The sequence below is a fragment of the Hyperolius riggenbachi genome, chromosome 1, assembly GCF_040937935.1.
Source record: "Hyperolius riggenbachi isolate aHypRig1 chromosome 1, aHypRig1.pri, whole genome shotgun sequence".
NCBI classification, from domain to species: domain Eukaryota; kingdom Metazoa; phylum Chordata; class Amphibia; order Anura; family Hyperoliidae; genus Hyperolius; species Hyperolius riggenbachi.
The window spans coordinates 483856246-483876822 of NC_090646.1; the positions used below are offsets into that span (position 1 = coordinate 483856246).

The window sequence follows — 20577 nt, forward strand, 5'->3', positions numbered from 1 at the left end:
GAAGGAAATTAATTTAAAAAAAAAAAAAAACGCAATGCAGTCAAGTAGCCGCCGCCCCCTTCAAAGTGCCGCTAGGGGCCAGTGCCCACGAGTGCCTCTTAATAGATACGGCCCTGACGCCAGCAGCAAGCTGCCAGCCACTAGCAACAGGAGGACGGACAGGTAAGGTATTTTGATGCACTGGGGGGCACATATAACATTTGGGGGACAGAGATGGAGGTGGGAAGTGGCGTCACAAGGCCAACAGATCTGTGTGTTGGCAGTCAACAGATCTCTCTCTCTGATCAAATTCGAACAGAGAGAGATCTGTTTCTTGATCAATCTGCCATACATTGTCTGATGTATGGGCCACCTTAACTCTGGATAGACAGAGACATATTTTAGGAGTTTATCTCCTATTGAAAGGTGATCATGTAAAATCTCTTACATGTGCTCTTGACAAACCAAATACAATTTCTAATGGATGCAGAAATGTTAAGATATTGAAACCTTTGGAAAAATATGATGAAAAACATCACAATAATGCAGCAGACATCATTTAAAGCAAACCTGAATTGACGTGGCGGGATTAGACAAACATAGGTACTTACACTGTACTACTGGCCCTACTAAGAAACTGTCTGAAGTCAATCTCTGTTTGACTTTGTAGCAAGAATTAAAAAGCTAAAGTTGTTCATGAGCTTCTTGAACAGCTCAAATTCAGTCTGGTTGCTAAAAAGTAAATAGAAGCTAAAAGACTGTGTAAGAGGCTTTTGAAAAGTTTTTAGTGCTGGGAAGTTCAAAGGGTCGTCATTACTTCTGTTTGTTTTAAACTTCACCAAGGTAGACTTGTGACAGCTGTTCTTAAGACATAAATCTTACAACGAAGCCCATTAAATGAACATAAAAGTATGAAAGTAGGTTCTTTGCTATATTTCATTTTAGTAAAACCCACACAATCCATCAGATGATAAGTTTATTTTAACTTTGTGTTTGCGTTATTTAGTGGAAGACTGATAGTGAATTCCTTTTACCCTGCATTATTTCCAGTTGGCAGTTGTATGTGGTGTTTTCTTGAAACCGACCACCAGGGTAGGGGCAGCAGACTTCCTCCAGCAACCCTCTTCCTCATGTGAGCCACCATCTGCCCCCAAACCAAAACTGGGTAGTGGAGCATAGAGGCTATCAAGTTGTCCCAGCTTTAGAGAACTCCAGAGCTGGGCAGGGCTAAGCGACCAGAGCACATGACCTGGATGGGCGAAAGGTGACCCCAGGCATTCCGATAGGTCAGCTCAGGTCAAGGTGTCAAACAAAGGCGGGCAGGAATCTGCTAGCCTTTGATATGGACAGTTCAGGCAAGGACACTTCCTTTCCATCTAAAGAGACCAGCAGAGCACAGGCAGACACGCACGCATCCCCCCACTAAGGAAGAAAGTAAGGTCCTTTTTCTATAAATTGGGGGGCCCGGATTTGGGCAGCCATGGAGGCAGCTGCATTAGCTCAGCTTTTGGAGAGGGTTAAGAGGCAGGCTGCAGCAGGAGGCATGGGGTGGATTGAGGGACAGATGGGATACTTGGATGGGCAGGAGGGCCAGGCCCCCGTCTTACCTCAGCCTAGAAGGCGCAGGGCCCCCTTTCGATTCAGCCCATCAGGTTCCCCAGCCAGGCAGAGTGCTCCATGGTCCAGCAGCAATCAAAGTCCGGGCAGCCATGGAACCCTGCATATCCCCCCCCCCCAGCCCCAGATAATAGCATCCAGCCGGCTAATCACCCCTCCCGCAGCACCCGCAGCAGGCCGAAGCCCAACGGCTCCATCCAAGAGCAGGGCCGGCGCCAGGCATCCCCCACACCCATGGTACTAAAATTTCTGAACACATATGGGTACTCAGGCCACCTTAATATACAAAGTATCAAAATTTATTGTTAAATATATCAAGGACATACAAATACTCAATTGGTCACAAAGGAACAAAACACACATGATTTCAAGAAATAAAATTGCGTATGCAAAACTACGATTTAGCCATCAATCAGCCGCTATGATGAATATGTCAGCCTGACAGTGCATGAGGAATTTACCCATTCACACATCCCAAGCATGCCGCGCTTCCGTACTGGTGCCATGCACTAAGGATCAAGTATAGCGGGGGCCCCCCTCCTCGTAAAGACAAAGATACACGTTCCTATTGTAGTCCCCCACGATAGATTGGTAAGTGGACTTAGGAGCTAAACAAAAGTTCATTCCTCCAAGGATGATACAATTCATGTATTTGTCAGCAAGGAATAAAGGATGGGTCTCACCACGTGATGTTAATTGCACCCGTCCTGCTCTCCTGGTACTCGTATAGCCATCTGTATATCGCTGTGGAGTAACTGAATAGTGGGGAGGCCGCGTCTCGGCCTGTGCTCCGCAGCGGTTATGATGCTTTATCCTGGCAGTCTAGTTAGCTGCTTAATCCAACCCGGCATAGGAGCAAGATGGGGACGCCACTCTGCACGATCCCCCACACCCAACCCCCCTGGCCGTCCCAAGAGAGGTCGGAGAAACAAAGAAAGGCCTCAAAAAAATGGCGCTGCCCACACTTCCTCCAGGCCACGGGGCAGATCGGGAAGGAAGGCCAAACACACGCACGCCGCCTGCGCCGGCCGCATACATCCCCCGATGCATGCAGATCTCCCGCCGCATCCATCAACCACCGGCGCAGGCAGGCGAAATAAGAAAGGCGCACACGCTTCTCCTGGCCATCCCCGGGGCAGGCCACAACAAAATGGCGCCGACCCGGACGGAGGCGAGGTTGACCCGGAATTGGCCTGCCTCGCACTCGTATATCACTCGGTGGACGCGGCGTCCCAGCCGCATCCACCCTCTAGCTGCGCACGCGTACATCCCCCGGTGGATGCGGATTCCAATCCGCATCCACCCCTCAGCAGCGCATGCGTACACCCCCCGGGGGACGCGGATTACCATCCGCATCCACCCCCCATCAGCCACCCCCCCTGCAGGAGATGCCCCCTCTCCTCCCCTCCCCACCTGGCCCCATCCCTCAGCAGCCACAACACACTCCAGGCTGCATTATCATGGCGGACCACTCCCGGACAGCCACCAGGGGCCCATGCCAATAGAAGCCCATGCAGTGCGGGCACAGCACCCCCCACCCTGTCCCACGCCCCCCCCCCCCCTCACAGCCTACCCTCCAACAGCAGCTGGACCAGCGGGTGGAGGACCCACAGGCGGACAAGCGCCGTTCCCTCAGGGGCAACACCATCCCCAGCCCCCATCCTTGGGTCCCGTTCCCCGGGTCTACTCCAGCACACAGCCAGCGCACAAAACATCACTCCAAGGAGAGAGGTGGGGGGGGACACAGGCAGACAGCCAAGAAAAAGCTGGAGGGAAGGGACCAAAAGGGGAGGGACCACACGTAACCGGGGCAACGGAGGACACAGTACAGCTAAGGCAGGCTCCGGCCGGGGCCGTGGTCGCAAGGAGAGACGGAAGAGTAAAAGAACTCGAAGCACTTCGAAGGGGCAAGTGGCAGGCTCCCATAGGAGCAGTGCTCGGAGACGACGAGGACAAGAGGAGGTGGATACGGTGGAGGCGCCGACGCGCAGCGGACACACTACACAGGGGCCTACGGCCACACCACCCTGAATGCGCCCGATCTCGTCTGATCTCGAGACCGCAGGCTCTCGGAATGTGTGGAAGGGGTAGCAGCACTCCTACTACCACAGATGCACCAGGCTATGGAGCAGGGCATCAGACGCCCCCTGGAGCACGATGCTCGGGGTAGAGGGTCACCAGGAACAGGACCAGAGGCGCCTATGGCGGCAGACTCAGGTGAGGAGATCACCACAGAAGACGAAACTGATGAAGAATGTATAGACGATGAGGGTTGCATGAGGGGGGCCAGCAGGTGTATTTACCATACAATTCCCAGCCGGCCTTCCCGGCTTATACAGCATCAAACCCCTTATGGTCAGCACAGATGGGTCTGTTAGAACCCAGGTTCTCAACGTGTGGTACGCGTACCCCAGGGGGTACTTCTGATGGTTCCAGGGGGTACTCAGGCTTGATATACTTAACCAAGAATAACAAACTTAGAGTTTTAGAAAATGATAAATCCTATATAAACAACCCCAAATTAGTATTTTAGTTAATAAAAAGCAATAGTAAATGCTCGGAATGAGTTTAGAACCAATTATCATATACTACGAAAAAATATATATTTGTCAAGGGGTACTTGTGATAGTGTTTACTATGCTAGGGGGTGCCTGGTGAGTACAGGGTTTTAAAAGATACCTTCACAGACCACTTCACCAACAGCGCATTGCAGAAACTTAAAATTAGCCCTTCAGTTCCCGCACATCGTGCAACAGAAAACAGACAAGAAGGTAGAGCTGGGAAGAATGGTTGGGCCTTTCAAAACTCCCCCCATCCCCAGCCTTCAAAATTTCTCCCCTCGGGGTCGTGCCAAAAAGGGAACCGGGAAAATTTTGCATGATCCACCACCTCTCCCATCCAAAGGGGGAGTCGGTGAATGAGGGGTTAAGCACTGAACTGTCGCCAGTGACATACACAAGATTCGACCAGGCAGCAACTTTAGTCAAAAACATGGGAAGAGGGGCTCTTATGGCAAAAGTGGATATTGAATCGGCCTTCCGGCTACTGCCAGTTCACCAAGATAGCCTTCATTTGTTGGGCTGCCAATGGGGCGGGGGTTACTACATAGACTGCTGCCTCCCTATGGGGTGCGCCATATCTTGCGCTTATTTTGAGGCCTTTAGCTCTTTCTTGGAGTGGGTAGTGCGTAAAAGATCCAGCCTAAAAGGTTTGGTGCACTATCTGGACGATTTCCTGTGCGTACGGGGCTTGCTAGTGGTACAACAATGGCGCATGCAAATGGGGCACTAGCTGCCGCTACAAGCACAAATGCTCTGCCTGCAGCGGGCTTAACCATACTTGGAAGAAGTGCTAAAAAAGGCTCCGAACAGCTCAAAAGACTCACGAACAGGGTGGAAAAGGGAGTGGCTGGATAGTGTAAGGGTTAAGGACTCTGCCTCTGTACAGGAGACCAGGGTTCTAATCTTGGCTCACCCTGTTCAGTAAACCAGCACCTATTTAGTAGGAGACCTTAGGCAAGTCTCCCTAACACTGCTACTGCCTATAGAGTGCGCCCTAGTGGCTGCAGATGTGGCACTTGGAATCCACCAGGTATTTTTCAGCTAAGTCATAGGACTGTGCAGTAGTGCTGGCAACATTGGAGCATTCCTTTCAGGAGTTTGTGCCTAGCGCCGGAAAAGACTGAGGGCCCCACTGAGGTGTTCAGGTTCTTGGGAATCGAGATCGACTCAGTGGCGATGGAGTACAGACTCCCACAGGACAAATTGGCCAACTTAAGAGGAGAGATAACAAGGGCAATTACAGCCAAGAAATTAACACTAAGGGCACTACAGTCGTTGTTGGGGAAGCTGAATTTTGCATGTAACGTTATGCCGATGGGCAGGATTTTCTGTATGAGACTGGCCTTTATGACAGCGGGGGTCACAAACCCAAAACATCATAAAGGCAGAGGGAAAGGAAGACTTAAGGGTGTGGAAACACTTCCTGGAGGATTATAATGGTAGAACGCTGTGGTTGGAGAAGCCAGTGCACAGCGAGCAGATAGCCTGTTCACGGACGCGTCCAGAAGTATCGGTTTTGGGGCATATTTTCAAGGACAATGGAGCCAGGGCCGGTGGCCACCGGCCTGGCTCAGGTCCCCACTCATAAGGAATTTGGTCTTACTAGAATACCTTCCTCTGGTAGTCGCGGCAGAGGTATGGGGCCCATCACTGGCCAATAAAGACGTGGTCTTCAACACTGATAATATGGCAGTGGTATCGGTGGTGAACAAGCTAACATCCAGTCAGGGCCAGTGGTCAACCTAGTTAGACATTTTGGATTGCAATGCTTAAGGCACAACATCAAATTCAGAGCAGTCCACCTACCGGGAATATCTAACAGTATAGCAGATGCCTTATCTCGTTTTCAGCTGGACAATTTTTTTATCTCGTTTTCAGCTGGACAATTTTTTTTTTCAAGGACAATGGAGCCAGGGCCGGTGGCCACCGGCCTGGCTCAGGTCCCCACTCATAAGGAATTTGGCCTTACTAGAATTTCTTCCGCTGGTTGTCGCGGCAGAGGTATGGGGCCCATCACTGGCCAATAAAGACGTGGTCTTCAACACTGATAATATGGCAGTGGAACGTGTCCGGGAGCTGGCTCCGCAGGCGCAAGCACTACCGGTACGGGTACCGCAACACCTCTGGGACATCATTTCGCCATAATGGCGGACTATTCCCGGGTATGGACCCAGTGGGGAGAGTTCAAGGCTAGGTCAGGACCCACGCATACAGGTTGGGGGACAGACGGGGAGTGCCTCCTCGCATTCCTAGGTGAAATGTTCCAGAGAGGCTGCTCGCCAGCAACAATAGACAGGAGCATGTTCAAGCTCAAAGGGGGTGGGGATATAACAAAAGACTTCATCTTGTGGCAGGCGATAAAAGGCTTTCGTAGGGGCCCAAAAGTAGCAGACAAAGGACGTCCCATTACTCTCCCTCTACTCAGAGATATCATGGCCTGCATGGGTAAAGTGTGTCGGGATGACCACGAAAGGAAGTTGTTCAGCCTAGCCTTTTCAATAGCCTTCCATGGGGCCCTACGCCTAGGGGAGTTGGTTAACCAGCACAGGAAGGACCGGGGGGGTTACAGGTCAAGGAGGTTTCACTGGGAAGGGAGGCCCTGTTAATCCAAATACCAAAATCTAAGACGGATCAGAGGGAAAAAGAGACTACATTGGCTTTGAGGGTGAGGCCCGGGTGCCCCACGCGCCCTCTCGGGCTCTTTCATCAGTTGATGGGGGAACACCCCACAAGGGGAGGGCCACTGCTACAGCACAAAGATGGGTCAGCCCTCTCCCGCTATCAATTTATTGCAGTACTAAAACGATGCCTGCCTTACGTCGGCTGCAGAGCAGAGGACTACGGATCCCATTCTTTTCGCATTGGAGCCGCCACAGAGGGGGCGGCAAGAGGCATGAGTGATCAGGGGCTTTGCAAACTGGGCAGATGGAAATCAGGGAGGTTCAAGTTATACATCCGCCTGCACCTAGTAGAGCAATACTAAGGGGAGGGGGGGGGGGCCCAGGGGAAGGGAGATTGACATCCAATATATATATATATTTACAAAATCTAAACGTATCCAATTGTTGCCTCCACAGGTACCCCCAAGCCCAGATTCAAAGTATAGATAGTGGGGCACTCATACGGGGTATGGGCGGAACGACGGGTAGCACAGCGCAACGGGGGAAGGAACTTATGCATGGGGACAGAAGAAGCAGAGGTGCACTGGTTGGGGTAACCGGGCCTTACGCTAGAAAAACTTAAATTGAAATTCGGCCGGCTAACAGGCTTTGGGGATCTCCAGATGTGCTAATGCTGCATATCGGAGAGAATGACCTGGGCTGGCTCTCCATGTACGACCTAATGACAGACTTAGGTCGTAATGGTGAGAGTTTGGGAGCTCTGCCTCAGGGTGGTAGTGGTCTGGTCAGAGATGATACCCAGAATGCGGTGGCGCCCCCCAGTCCCATATGCAAAAATCAACCGAGCCTGGTGGAAAGTAGACAAAGACATTCCCAAATTTGTATGCAAAAGAGGGGGACTGTCAGTTCGACACAGACTACTGGAAAAGACTCTTCTTTCTTCAGGCATGATGGCGTCCATCTTAATGATGTCGGGAACGAGGCGTTCCTGTTTGGGCTGAGGGAGGCTGCAGAAGCTGCCCTCAGCGTGTGGCGGGGCATTCGGGGTTGAGGCTCAACTCCCAGAATGCGGTGGCGGGTCCCTTGTAAGGCCGACTTGGAGGCATAATCACAACAAGGATGGAAGAAAGTTACCCGCAGAGCTAAGATGGAACATGGCTTGCGGCTACATTGGTGATGGCGGCCTTGTTAGGGGACTCTGCAACGAGATGATTGAGTTTGCCGGAATAAGAAGAAAAGGAAAGCTGGTTATGTGAAATAGAGAATGTTTTTAGAGAAAAATTGATTATTGTATACTAACACTTTTTTAGTACTGGAATGTAACCAGCAATTACTGTTAATAAAAGCTGTGGCCTTGGTTTTCCAAAATAATTGTCACAGCCTGGTGTTTACAGGGGAGGGGAACCTATGTGGCTTATCCAGGTCAAGGTTTATACTCTTCACTGCCATCTGCAGCTGCTTCCTGACATGGATCCCTGTTATAGCTGCTGACGTTACAGCATGTGAAAACAAACTAATTGGCCAACCCATCTTATGATTTCAGTTTATGTAAATGTATTCATATAGGTTTCCTCTTAAATAGATGGGTCTGCAGGAGAGAAAAAACATACAGCACAACTTAATCCACAGTTTACTCTCAGACATGAAGACTCTTCTGAGGTTACTAAGTGTGGTGTGTTTAGTACAAGGTGTGTTGCAATATGTTCCTAATCTGAATGCTACTTTCATCATTTAATCATATAAGCCTGTAAAAGATAAAATATGCTGTTTATTTGCAGATGTCCTGTCACAAATCTCATTGGTGGAGTCTGGACCAGGAACAGTGAAGCCAGCAGAGACCCTGCAGATGACCTGTAAAGTGACTGGAGCCTCCCTCACTGACAGCAGCAACATGTACTGTGTGGACTGGATCCGACAGCCTGAGGGAAAAGGGCTGGAGTGGTTCGGGTCAATATGCTATAATGAAAACAAATATTATGGCAGTTCTGTTCAGGGTAGGCTGACTCTCTCCAGAGACATAGGCAAACAGGAAGTTTACTTTAAACTCATTGGGGTGAAACTTGAGGAATCTGCAAAGTATTATTGTGCACGACGACCACAGCATACCAAAGTAAAAGACAACCCGTGCAAATACTTGCTTACAATGGAATGAGAATGATAGGATTTGGACACAAGCAAAAAGACAACCACAGTAAACAGCAAGAAATAAAGGCTATAATACAATTAAAATGCAAAATATTTTTGTGAAATCAAAGTCTGACAACTAATGTATGCATTAATAACCAATTCATTCATTTTTTAAAATCTTCCATACAGCTAACTGGGAAGATATGTTCTTGTGATCTCACATCCAACCGCACACCTGAGCAGAACCACAAACAGCCAATCAGATTTCACCTATTCACACAAATGGAAATGGAAAAGGTTGCCATTCCCATAATAATAAAGCCAAAGTCCCCAAATTTGGCACAGTTGGTCACTTGGTGACCAACATGAAAAATTCAGGGAAAGTAGGTGGAGCATAAAACAGCCAATCACATTTCAGCAATCCATTTTCAATGGGAATTGCATACTGCAGCCATTCTTACACTTTTAATGGCAGGGGTCTCAAACTTGCCACAGTTGGTCACTGGGTCACTGGGATTAATATTTATAAAAGTGGATGGAACCTAAAACAGCCAATCACAATTTCAAAGGGAACATTAAAACTACTTCCTTTCTTACACTGTTACACTGTTAATGGCAGTGGCCTCAAACAGTTGGTCATTGGGTGACTGGTGTTCTAATTTATAAAAGGGGTGGAGCCACAAACAGCCATCACATTTGTTTGATTGATAAACTGCTTTCATTCTCAAATTATTGATCTCAGGGACCCCAAAACTCACAAACTTGGTCTTTAAGTGACTGTGTGTCAAGGTTAGAAAAACTGACCAGACCCAACAACCAAATACATACCCTGGCAATGGGACTATAAATACAGTATATACTGGGGGATGAGCAGCACAAACCAAATGATATGCAATACTATGCAAAGCAAGTAGCAGGGCCGAGTCGGGCATGAACGCGGGTGGACGACATCCACCTACTTTTTCCGGAGAGTGGAGTCGTCCACCCTTGCATGGATACAGTGGAGGGTAGGCAGCACAGTGGAGGGGGAGTAGTGGGCACAGTGGTGGGGAAGGGGGATGTCTCCCCCCCTTCCCTCACCTTGGGGCTCCCTCGCTCTCCGCTCCAGAACTAAACATTTGTGGTGGCTGACAGCAGGCATCAGTGGGCGCCAAGCGCCAGGAGAAGTTCTGCATGCCACTGCTCTGGTCTAGACCAGACCAGACTAGCGGCAATGTTGAGCTTCAACACCCGCCAGAAGGAGGAGGAGGTAAGTCCCCACCCGCTGACAGCCACCGCAAGTGTTTTATACACCGCAAATAGTTTTGGAGCAGAGAGCGAGGGAGGGGGAGCCTCAAGGTGAGGGAAGGGAAGGAGACGCCCCCCCCTTTCCCACCACTGTGCCCACTACTCCCCCTCCACTGCGCTGCCTACCCTCTTTCTGGGGACACCTGGCTACATATACTGGGGACACCTATACACCTGGCTATACTGGGGACACCTATACACCTGGCTACATATACTGGGGACACCTATACACCTGGCTAGCTATTCTGGGGACATTATACACCTGGCTACCTATTCTGGGGACAACTATACACTTGGGTACATATACTGGGGACACCTATAGACCTGGAAAGCTATACTGGGCTATTTTGGGGGAACTGCTGTCAGACCTGTATTTTTGGTGAAATAGAATAGATAGAATAGATTACATGTATTTTTGGTGAAATGCTATCAGATCACATCTATTTTTGGGGGATGTACTACGGCAGAACTCAAACTTCCCCAGCAGACCTTTTACACCACTGCTATGGTCATGTATATCTGGCGCCACCCATGACCATGCCCACATTCTGTGGTGTGACCACGCCCATTTTTCGGCGGGGGTTTTAAGGTGAGTCCACTCACCTCTTTTTCTTTTTGCATATAATTTGGTTTGTGTGCAAAGCATGCATGCTTTGCATAGTATTGCATATAATATGGTTTGTGCTTCTCATCCCCCAGTATACAGTATATTATTGTCCCCTGTGAGCGTGCATAACCACGCCCACCTCTAGCACAGTTAAGCATATAAATGAGCAGAGCTCAGAGTTCAGTCAGTAGCTAGTAAGAAGGTGAGGTGTTTTTAATTTCCTTTTTCCCATTTAGTTGACTCTTGGGCTATTGGAATGGGTCCTACTAGAACGCTAATAAAAACTAGCATTTTTTCATGGTTAGAGTAGGACTCACCAGATTGGGGACACTTGGGCGCAGTCGGTTAGAGATGGCCCGAATGACTCGACCGTGAACTTATTAGCGCGAACTTCGGTTCGCGGTCGTGTCGAAACGTGAACTTTGTGGCGAGTTTGACTAGCCCCTATACTACATCATTAGGCTCAACTTTGACCCTCTAGATCACAGTCAGCAGACACTTGATAGCCAATCAGGCTACACACTCCTCCTGGAGCCTACCCCCTTAATAAAAAGCAGCAGCATCGGCCATTTTCCTCATTCGGTGTTGCTGCAGTAATTAGAGAAGAGAGAGTTTGCTGCAGAGACATTAGGGAAAGCTTAGTTAGGCTATAGTTAGACTTGTTAGCTTGCTCCTTGCTGTTACTTATTGCTAAAAAGCACCCCACAACAGCTCTTTTTAGAGCTAATGTTGTTCTTGTGATCGTTTTTTTTTTTTTTTTTTTTTTTTGCACACGTGCAAATACAGCCCTGTCAGTCAGTCACAGCTGTTCCTTGCTAATTCCTTTACTGCAAGTTCCAGCACATTCAGTGACTACCTTTTCACTGCACGTGTGTGACAGCTGCTCGTTTGTAATACTAGTTACTGCATACCTGTTCATTGCACCTGCGTGACAGCACGCAGTGTTATATTATATAGCAGTCACTGCGTACCTGTTGACGGTACCTGTGTGTGTGACAGCTGCTCATTTGTAATACTAGTCACTGCATACCTGTTTCGTGCACCTGCGTGACAGCACACCGTGTTATATTATATAGCAGTCACTGCATACCTGTTGACGGTACCTGTATGTGTGACAGCTGCTCATTTGTAATACTAGTCACTGCATACCTGTTCAGTGCACCTGCATGACAGCACAACGTGTCATATTATAGAGCAGTCACTGCATACCTGTTGATGGTACCTGTGTGTGTAACTCCTGCACATTTGTAATACTAGTCACTGCACACCTGTTCAGTTGACTGCACATTGTATTAGTCAAGTCAGTGCATACCTTTCACTTCATCCCCCCCCCCCAATATAGGCAAAACAGGCAGAGGCAGGCCACCCGGTAGGTCTATTCGAGGTCATGCTGTCATGATTTCGTGTGGCCCTGGACCAAAGTACAGTGTTCAGAAGGCACGTGCCATCAACCCCAAGATTGTCAGGACGTACTTGACTATTTAACACAGAACACCTCATCTTCCTCAGCTTCCGCACAGAACCGTGACATATTTTCCTCCTCCTGCTCTGATTCTGGCACCCCACTTAACACTCAGTCGGCCGCCACCACCAAAGTGCCATCATCCCAGGGCTCAGCGGTGTGGAAATTTTTGCCTCAGATGAGAGCAATGCCATCTGTACTCTCTGCCACCAAAAATTGAGCCGTGGAAAGACCAAGACCCGCGTAGGGACAACTTCCTTATGAAGGCACATGATGACAAAGCACAAACTGCAATGGGATGACCACCTGAGGAAAAGCAGCACACAAAAGCAAAGCCCCACACCGCAATGGAAGATACCAGGCCACAATTATTTCTCAAAAAAGGCGATACCCAAACTGTACCGTGATGTTGAAAGGCAAGTGGTGTCATCTCTGGCACACAGCATTGGGTCAAGGGTCCATCTGACCATGTGGTCTGCAAAGCACGGTCAGGTCTGCCCAAAGACTAAGTCAGTCCCCACACACATCATCTCTGCCTGCATGCCATGTGACTGCCTGTCCCAAGACTAAGTCGGTCCCCACACAGCATCTCTGCCTGCAGGCCGCTTCACTGCCTTCTCAGCAAACACCGAAAGGGTCCAGGACTCAAGGTGGATTCCTGAATTTTTAAGGCCGCTGCTTGCAGCAGCTGCTATAATAATATTTCTAGTGCGTGTACAGGGGCGTAGCTACAACTCACTGGGTCCCATATCAAATTTTATGGACATGGCTGGGGAGTATGGAAATGACCACATACATGGTCACTCATTTCCAGTGTCTGGAGTTGTGTAACCCAGATATGTTCAGTACTGGGCACTCCCTGGTACACATCAGCAGTGTAATGGAAACTCAGAGGTGCTTCTGGTCCCCTTAACTGAACGGAGAGACACTAACACACTTGGTACCTTTAAAGTGCACTGAGCACCCTTAACTTTTTTTTTACAGTGAACCTGATGAGAGGCGGTGATCTCACCATAGGGGTAGAGTGCCACTCGGAGGACAGGAGGAAGAATTGCAGTGCTGGATCCCGGGAAGGGGTGTGTGAATAATAAGGGCCCCAGCTAAAAAGGGCGCCAGGTATAAATGCCAGATATTAAAGTTATTGTTTAGTAAAATGGGCGAGTAAAATATTGTTTATATTAAAAATGTTGTTTAGATAATCGTTTATAATACTGATATTCTTCTATTCCCCATTGTAATCTCTATTTTTAGGTTTATTAAAATGAGGACCAGTAAAAATGATAAATATCGTTTAACCACTTGAGAACCGCAGTGTTAAAACCTCCCTAAAGACCAGCCTGTTTTTTCCCTAATTGACCACTGCAGCTGTAAGGCCAAGCTGCAGGGCTGCACAACACAGCACATGATTGATTCCCCCCCCCCCCCTTTTCCCCCCACCAACAGAGCTCTCTGTTGGTGGGGTCTGATCGCTCCAAAGTTGTTTATTTTTTTTTAATATAGATGTTTATTTCATTTGTTTTTTAATAAAAATTGCATTTTTTAATTTGTATCCCCCTGCTCCCTCCCTCCCTCTGCCAGCCAATCAGGGTGATCAGCTGTCATAGGCTTCAGCCTATGACAGCCGATCACTGTCCAGCCTATGGAGGGGACAGCCGTGTCACACGGCTGTCCCCAGTACAGCGCTGCTGGCGATCACAGCGCTGTACATGTAAATAGAGCGATTGCCGCTCGGAGACTGAAGGCGGGGCGGAGCTTTGCCCCCAAGAAGGAGATGCGCGTGCAGCCTGCGCGCGATCTCCTTCAGTAGCCGGCTCCAGGACCTGACGCCAATTGCCGTTAGGCGGTCCTGGGGTTGCCGCTGCGTCCACGCCCGTTGGCATGGGGCAGTCTTTAGGTAGTTAATATACCGATATTGTACTACTTCATTCATATACTAATATATCTTTAATCCTTACTGATATTTTACTATAACCTAACCTCTCCCTACTCTCGCACAGATCCAGTGGCGGACAAAGCCAGCGATGGGCCCCTGTGCAAAATAAATGGAGCGGGCCCCATGTGAGTGCGTGTGGTCATAACAAATCATGGTTGGATCCAAACAATGCCGATAAGATAAAAGTACATGAACCTAGGTCACATTGTGTAGGCACTGTATCAATGTAGCACACATTTTAAACTTGTATATGACTGGGACACAAGTTATTAACACTGTTTCTCTTGAGTTTCAAAGAGAAATGCACGGAGAAAAGCCTAGAGGATAATCAGGCCTTAACTGGTGCAACTGCATGGGCCCTAGAGGACATGGGGCCCCTGTGCGGCTTCACAGCCTGCACGGGCCTATGTCCGCCTCTGCACAGATCCCTCCTCTGGTGGTGCCTAACCCTAAGACTCTCCTGGTGGTGCCTAAACCTAAGACCCCCTGGTAGTGCCTAACCCTAAGACCTCCCCTGGTGTTGCCTAACTCTAAGACCCCCCTGGTGGTGCCTAACCCTAAGACCTCCCCTGGTGTTGCCTAACTCTAAGACCCCCCCTAGTGGTGCCTAACCCTAAGACCCCCTGGTGGTGCCTAACCCTAACCCCCCCCCCCCCCAGGGGTGGCGCCTAATCTTAATCTCTCCATTTTGTTTATGTAATATAAAAATGTATATGATTTGTTATGGTTTTATTTAACATAGCATGAAAAATGATAATTGAGGAGTCAAACATAAAAAAACCCTCTTTTTTGATATATAAGTTTAAGTAAATTTGTTGAAAAACAATAATTTGTAACATAGGTGAAAATAGCGGAAGCTGCTCGTTGTAGTGCAAAAAGTTGAAATGTAAACGATTGTTTCTGAGAAAGCATAGGGAACAGTTTTAGAAACAATTACAGAGGACCCGAGGTGGGTTCTAAGAATCCTAATAGCAGACAGAGGCTGGCTGTGCATATAATCACCAGCCTGTGTTGCTATATATCATCCCTCCAGGGCCCCCCTGCGCTCCGCTCTGCCCCCCATAAATCACAGCCGCGCTGTCCACACGCAATGTGTAACTAGCCGACTGTTTACAATTGCCTATCAATCTCCGCCACTCCCCCGCCTCCTCCATAGCTCCGGTCCCCGCCCGCGTCCGCTCCGTTCCCGCCAATCAGCGGTGAGGAAAGGGAGGGATGTGGGCAGAGACCGGAGCTATGGAGGAGGCAGGGGAGTGGCGGAGATTGATAGGCAATTGTAAACAGTCGGCTGGTGACATTCTGCGTGTCGACAGCACGGCTGTGATTTATGGGGGGCAGGGCGCAGGGGGGGCCTGGAGGGACGATATATAGCAACAGAGGCTGGTGATTATATGCACAGCCAGCCTCTGTCTGCTATAAGGATTCTTAGAACCCACCTCGGGTTCTCTTTAAACATGTGAGGAATCGCGGAAAAGCAGACGCCTCTACTCAGCGTGAGGCGGCTGTTTCCATAAGGGGCATGGCGGAACGCGGAGAAATCGCTGCGTCTGACGCGGCGGTTAGCGTGCATGGCCCTGTTGCGGACACTTTAACCCAGCGCGGGGAGGCCGCCGCCTGCGCTGATAGCGGTGCGACCAACCCCGCGCATGGGTCAGCAGGAACTTTGCAAGACAGTACTGGTGTGGCTGGGACTGATAGTCCACCAAGGTTCAGAATGACGCGCGTGCGCGCGGAAAGGCAGAACCTATATGGCAGCCAGAAAAGGGGTCAGCTGACCAAGCTGGTCAGCTGACAACTCTGCTTCCTATCATTGGTCCAGCACTTAGGGAGGGGCCGGAGAGTGGTTTAGTATATATACTGCTGGCTGTTCAGTTGCTGGTTGTCTGGCGTTGCGATCACTACGTGGTAGCACTCAGACCTGAGTCAGATCCCAAAGTGTGCCGGGACCAGCAGGAGCTGTAATCCTACACTTAGCTAGATTCTATTGATAGTCTAAAGTACTAGTTTGATTGTGATTATGACCTGTTATGATCTGTTATGACCTTCTGCTTGCCTGACTCTCCTGATCTCTGATCCTGTACCTTGCTATTCTGATACTCTGTTGCTGAACCCCGGCTCACCCTTAGACTCCGCATCTGCCTCCTGATTCTGTACCCCGATATTTCTGATTCCTTGTTGCCGAACCCTGCCTGTTACTTCGACTCCGCATCTGTCTCGTGAGTCTGTACTTTGTCTGTCTGTGTGGTTACGACCTGGCTTGTCCGACCTCGAGAACCGACCTTATTGTTAGAGGCGGTTCCCAGTCCTAGTAGTGACACTCCCTCCTGGGTGTCACTTAGAGTTGGGCCGAACGGTTCGCCGGCGAACGTGGTTCGCGCGAACTTAGGTGGTTCGCGTGCGGGTGCCGCACGCGAACGTTTTGCGGAAGTTCGGTTCGCCCCATAATGCACCTGAGGGTCAACTTTGACCCTCTACATCACAGTCAGCAGGCCCAGTGTAGCCAATTAGGCTACACTAGCCCCTGGAGCCCCACCCCCCTTATATAGGGCAGGCAGCGGCGGCCATTACGGCCACTCGTGTGCCTGCATTAGAGAGAGTAGGGCGAGCTGCTGTCTGTCTCTAGGGAAAGATTAGTTAGGCTTAGCTTTTCCTGGCTGCATACCTGTTCTGTTCAGTGAGCCCTCAGCCCACTGCATACCTGTACTGTGATCCTGCCACTGCATACCTGTTCAGTGATCCTGCCAGTGCATACCTGTTCAGTGATCCTGCCACTGCATACCTGTTCAGTGATCCTGCCAGTGCATACCTGTTCAGTGATCCTGCCACTGCATACCTGTTCAGTGATCCTGCCACTGCATACCTGTTCAGTGATCCTGCCACTGCATACCTGTTCAGTGATCCTGCCACTGTATACCTGTTCTGTGAACCCGCCACTGTATACCTGTTCTGTTCAGTGGACCCGCCACTGTATACCTGTTCAGTGATCCTGCCACTGCATACCTGTTCAGTGATCCTGCCACTGTATACCTGTTCTGTGAACCCGCCACTGTATACCTGTTCTGTTCAGTGGACCCGCCACTGTATACCTGTTCTGTGAACCCGCCACTGTATACCTGTTCTGTTCAGTGGACCCGCCACTGTATACCTGTTCTGTGAACCCGCCACTGTATACCTGTTCTGTTCAGTGGACCCGCCACTGTATACCTGTTCAGTGATCCTGCCACTGTATACCTGTTCTGTGAACCCGCCACTGTATACCTGTTCTGTTTAGTGGACCCGCCACTGTATACCTGTTTAGTGAACACGCCACTGCATACCTGTTGTGTTCAGTGAACCTGCCACTGCATACCTGTTCTGTCAACCCGCCACTGTATACCTGTTCTGTTCAGTGGACCCGCCACTGTATACCTGTTCTGTGAACCCGCCACTGTATACCTGTTCTGTTCAGTGGACCCGCCACTGTATACCTGTTTAGTGAAAACGCCACTGCATACCTGTTCTGTGAACCCGCCACTGTATACCTGTTCTGTTCAGTGGACCCGCCACTGTATACCTCTTCAGTGAACCCGCCACTGCATACCTGTTCTGTGAACCCGCCACTGTATACCTGTTCTGTTCAGTGGACCCGCCACTGTATACCTGTTCTGTGAACCCGCCACTGTATACCTGTTCTGTTCAGTGGACCCGCCACTGTATACCTGTTCAGTGAACCCGCCACTGCATACCTGTTCTGTGAACCCGCCACTGTATACCTGTTCTGTTCAGTGGACCCGCCACTGTATACCTGTTCTGTGAACCCGCCACTGTATACCTGTTCTGTTCAGTGGACCCGCCACTGTATACCTGTTCAGTGAACCCGCCACTGCATACCTGTTCTGTGAACCCGCCACTGTATACCTGTTCTGTTCAGTGGACCCGCCACTGTATACCTGTTCTGTGAACCCACCACTGTATACCTGTTCTGTTCAGTGGACCCGCCACTGTATACCTGTTCTGTTCAGTGGACCCGCCACTGTATACCTGTTCAGTGAACCCGCCACTGCATACCTGTTCTGTTCAGTGGACCCGCCACTGTATACCTGTTCTGTGAACCCGCCACTGTATACCTGTTCTGTTCAGTGGACCCGCCACTGTATACCTGTTCAGTGAACCCGCCACTGCATACCTGTTCTGTGAACCCGCCACTGTATACCTGTTCTGTTCAGTGGACCCGCCACTGTATACCTGTTCTGTGAACCCGCCACTGTATACCTGTTCTGTTCAGTGGACCCGCCACTGTATACCTGTTCAGTGAACCCGCCACTGCATACCTGTTCTGTGAACCCGCCACTGTATACCTGTTCTGTTCAGTGGACCCGCCACTGTATACCTGTTCTGTGAACCCGCCACTGTATACCTGTTCTGTTCAGTGGACCCGCCACTGTATACCTGTTCAGTGAACCCGCCACTGCATACCTGTTCTGTGAACCCGCCACTGTATACCTGTTGTGTTCAGTGGACCCGCCACTGCATACCTGTTCTGTGAACCCGCCACTGTATACCTGTTCTGTTCAGTGGACCCGCCACTGTATACCTGTATAGTGAACACGCCACTGCATACCTGTTGTGTTCAGTGAACCTGCCACTGCATACCTGTTCTGTGAACCCGCCACTGTATACCTGTTCTGTTCAGTGGACCCGCCACTGTATACCTGTTCAGTGAACCCGCCACTGCATACCTGTTCTGTTAACCCGCCACTGTATACCTGTTCTGTTCAGTGAACCTGCCACTGTATACCTGTACTGTTCAGTGAACCCACCGCATCAGTGCGCATACCTGTGCAGTTAAGTAAACCCACCTACCTACGTGAGTGCACGCAGTGTGATATACCACTCCGTGCATACCCGATATGGACAAAACAGGTAGAGGAAGAGGTAGTGCCAGAGGCAGAGGAAGGCCACCCGGCAGGTCTGCGCGAGGTCGTGTAAATGTAATTTCGTGTGGACCTGGCCCACAGTACAGTGCTCGGAAGAAGGCACGTCCCATCACCTCCCAAGATTGTCAGGACGTGGTTGAGTATTTAGTGACACAGAACACCTCATCTTGCTCAGCCACCAGCGCTACTACTAGCACCACTTCCGCTGCATTTGACACTTCGCAAGAATTATTTAGTGGTGGTGAAATCACTGATGCACAGCCATTGTTGTTACAGCCAGATGAATTTTCGCCAGCTCATATGTCTGCGTTACGCGGCAACACTATGGATGTAACGTGTAAGGAGGATGAAGGACCTACACGTTTGGATTTTTCTGAGGCAAGCGAAGCTGGGCAGGATGATTACGATGATGACGATGATAGGGATCCTCTGTATGTTCCCAATAGAGGAGATGAAGAGGGGGACAGTTTAGAGGGGGAGTCAGAGAGTAGTAGGAGGAGAGAAGTTGCTGAAAGAAGCTGGGGCAGCTCTTCATCAGAAACAGCTGGTGGCAGTGTCCGGCACCATGTATCGCCACCTATGTACAGCCACCCAACTTGCCCTTCAGCATCAGCTGCTGAGGTCCCCATAGTGCCCACATCCCAGGGTGGCTCAGCGGTGTGGAAATTTTTTTATGTGTGTGCCTCAGATCGGACCAAAGCCATCTGTTCGCTCTGCCAACAAAAATTGAGCCGTGGAAAGGCCAACACTCACGTAGGGACAAGTGCCTTACGAAGGCACCTACAGAAAAGGCACAAACAGCAATGGGATGGCCACCTGAGCAAAAGCAGCAGCAGCACACAAAAGAAAAGTCACCCTCCTTCTCCTCTTCCTCCTTCAGGTGCATCATCTGCTTATGCCGCTTTCTCCCTTGCACCTTCACAGGCACCCTCCTCCACTCCGCCTCTGCCCTTGAGCGGTTCCTGCTCCTCTGCCCACAGCAGCAGTCAGGTGTCCGTGAAGGAAATGTTTGAGCGGAAGAAGCCACTTTTGGCCAGTCACCCCCTTGCCCGGCGTCTGACAGCTGGCGTGGCGGAACTGTTAGCTCGTCAGCTGTTACCATACCGGCTGGTGGACTCTGAGGCCTTCCGTAAATTTGTGGCCATCGGAACACCGCAGTGGAAGATGCCAGGCCGCACTTATTTTTCGAGAAAGGCCATACCCCAACTGCACCGTGAAGTTGAGAGGCAAGTGGTGTCATCTCTTGCGAAGAGCGTTGGGTCAAGGGTACACCTGGCCACGGATGCCTGGTCTGCCAAGCACGGGCAGGGCCGCTACATTACCTACACAGCCCATTGGGTGAACCTGGTGGTGAACGATGGAAAGCAGGGCGCAGCGGACCAAATTGTGACACCTCCACGGCTTGCAGGCAGGCCTCCTGCCACCTCCTCTCCTCCTGCTACATGCTCTTCGCTGTCCTCCTCCTCC

At 50.1% G+C, this 20577-nt stretch overlaps 1 protein-coding gene across 2 annotated transcripts in view; it reads left to right on the forward strand.

Moving 5' to 3' along the window:
* The window catches only part of LOC137521936 (immunoglobulin mu heavy chain-like), a 956922-nt gene that overhangs the window by 206995 nt on the left and 729350 nt on the right, over positions 1-20577 (forward strand). The window lies entirely within an intron of this gene.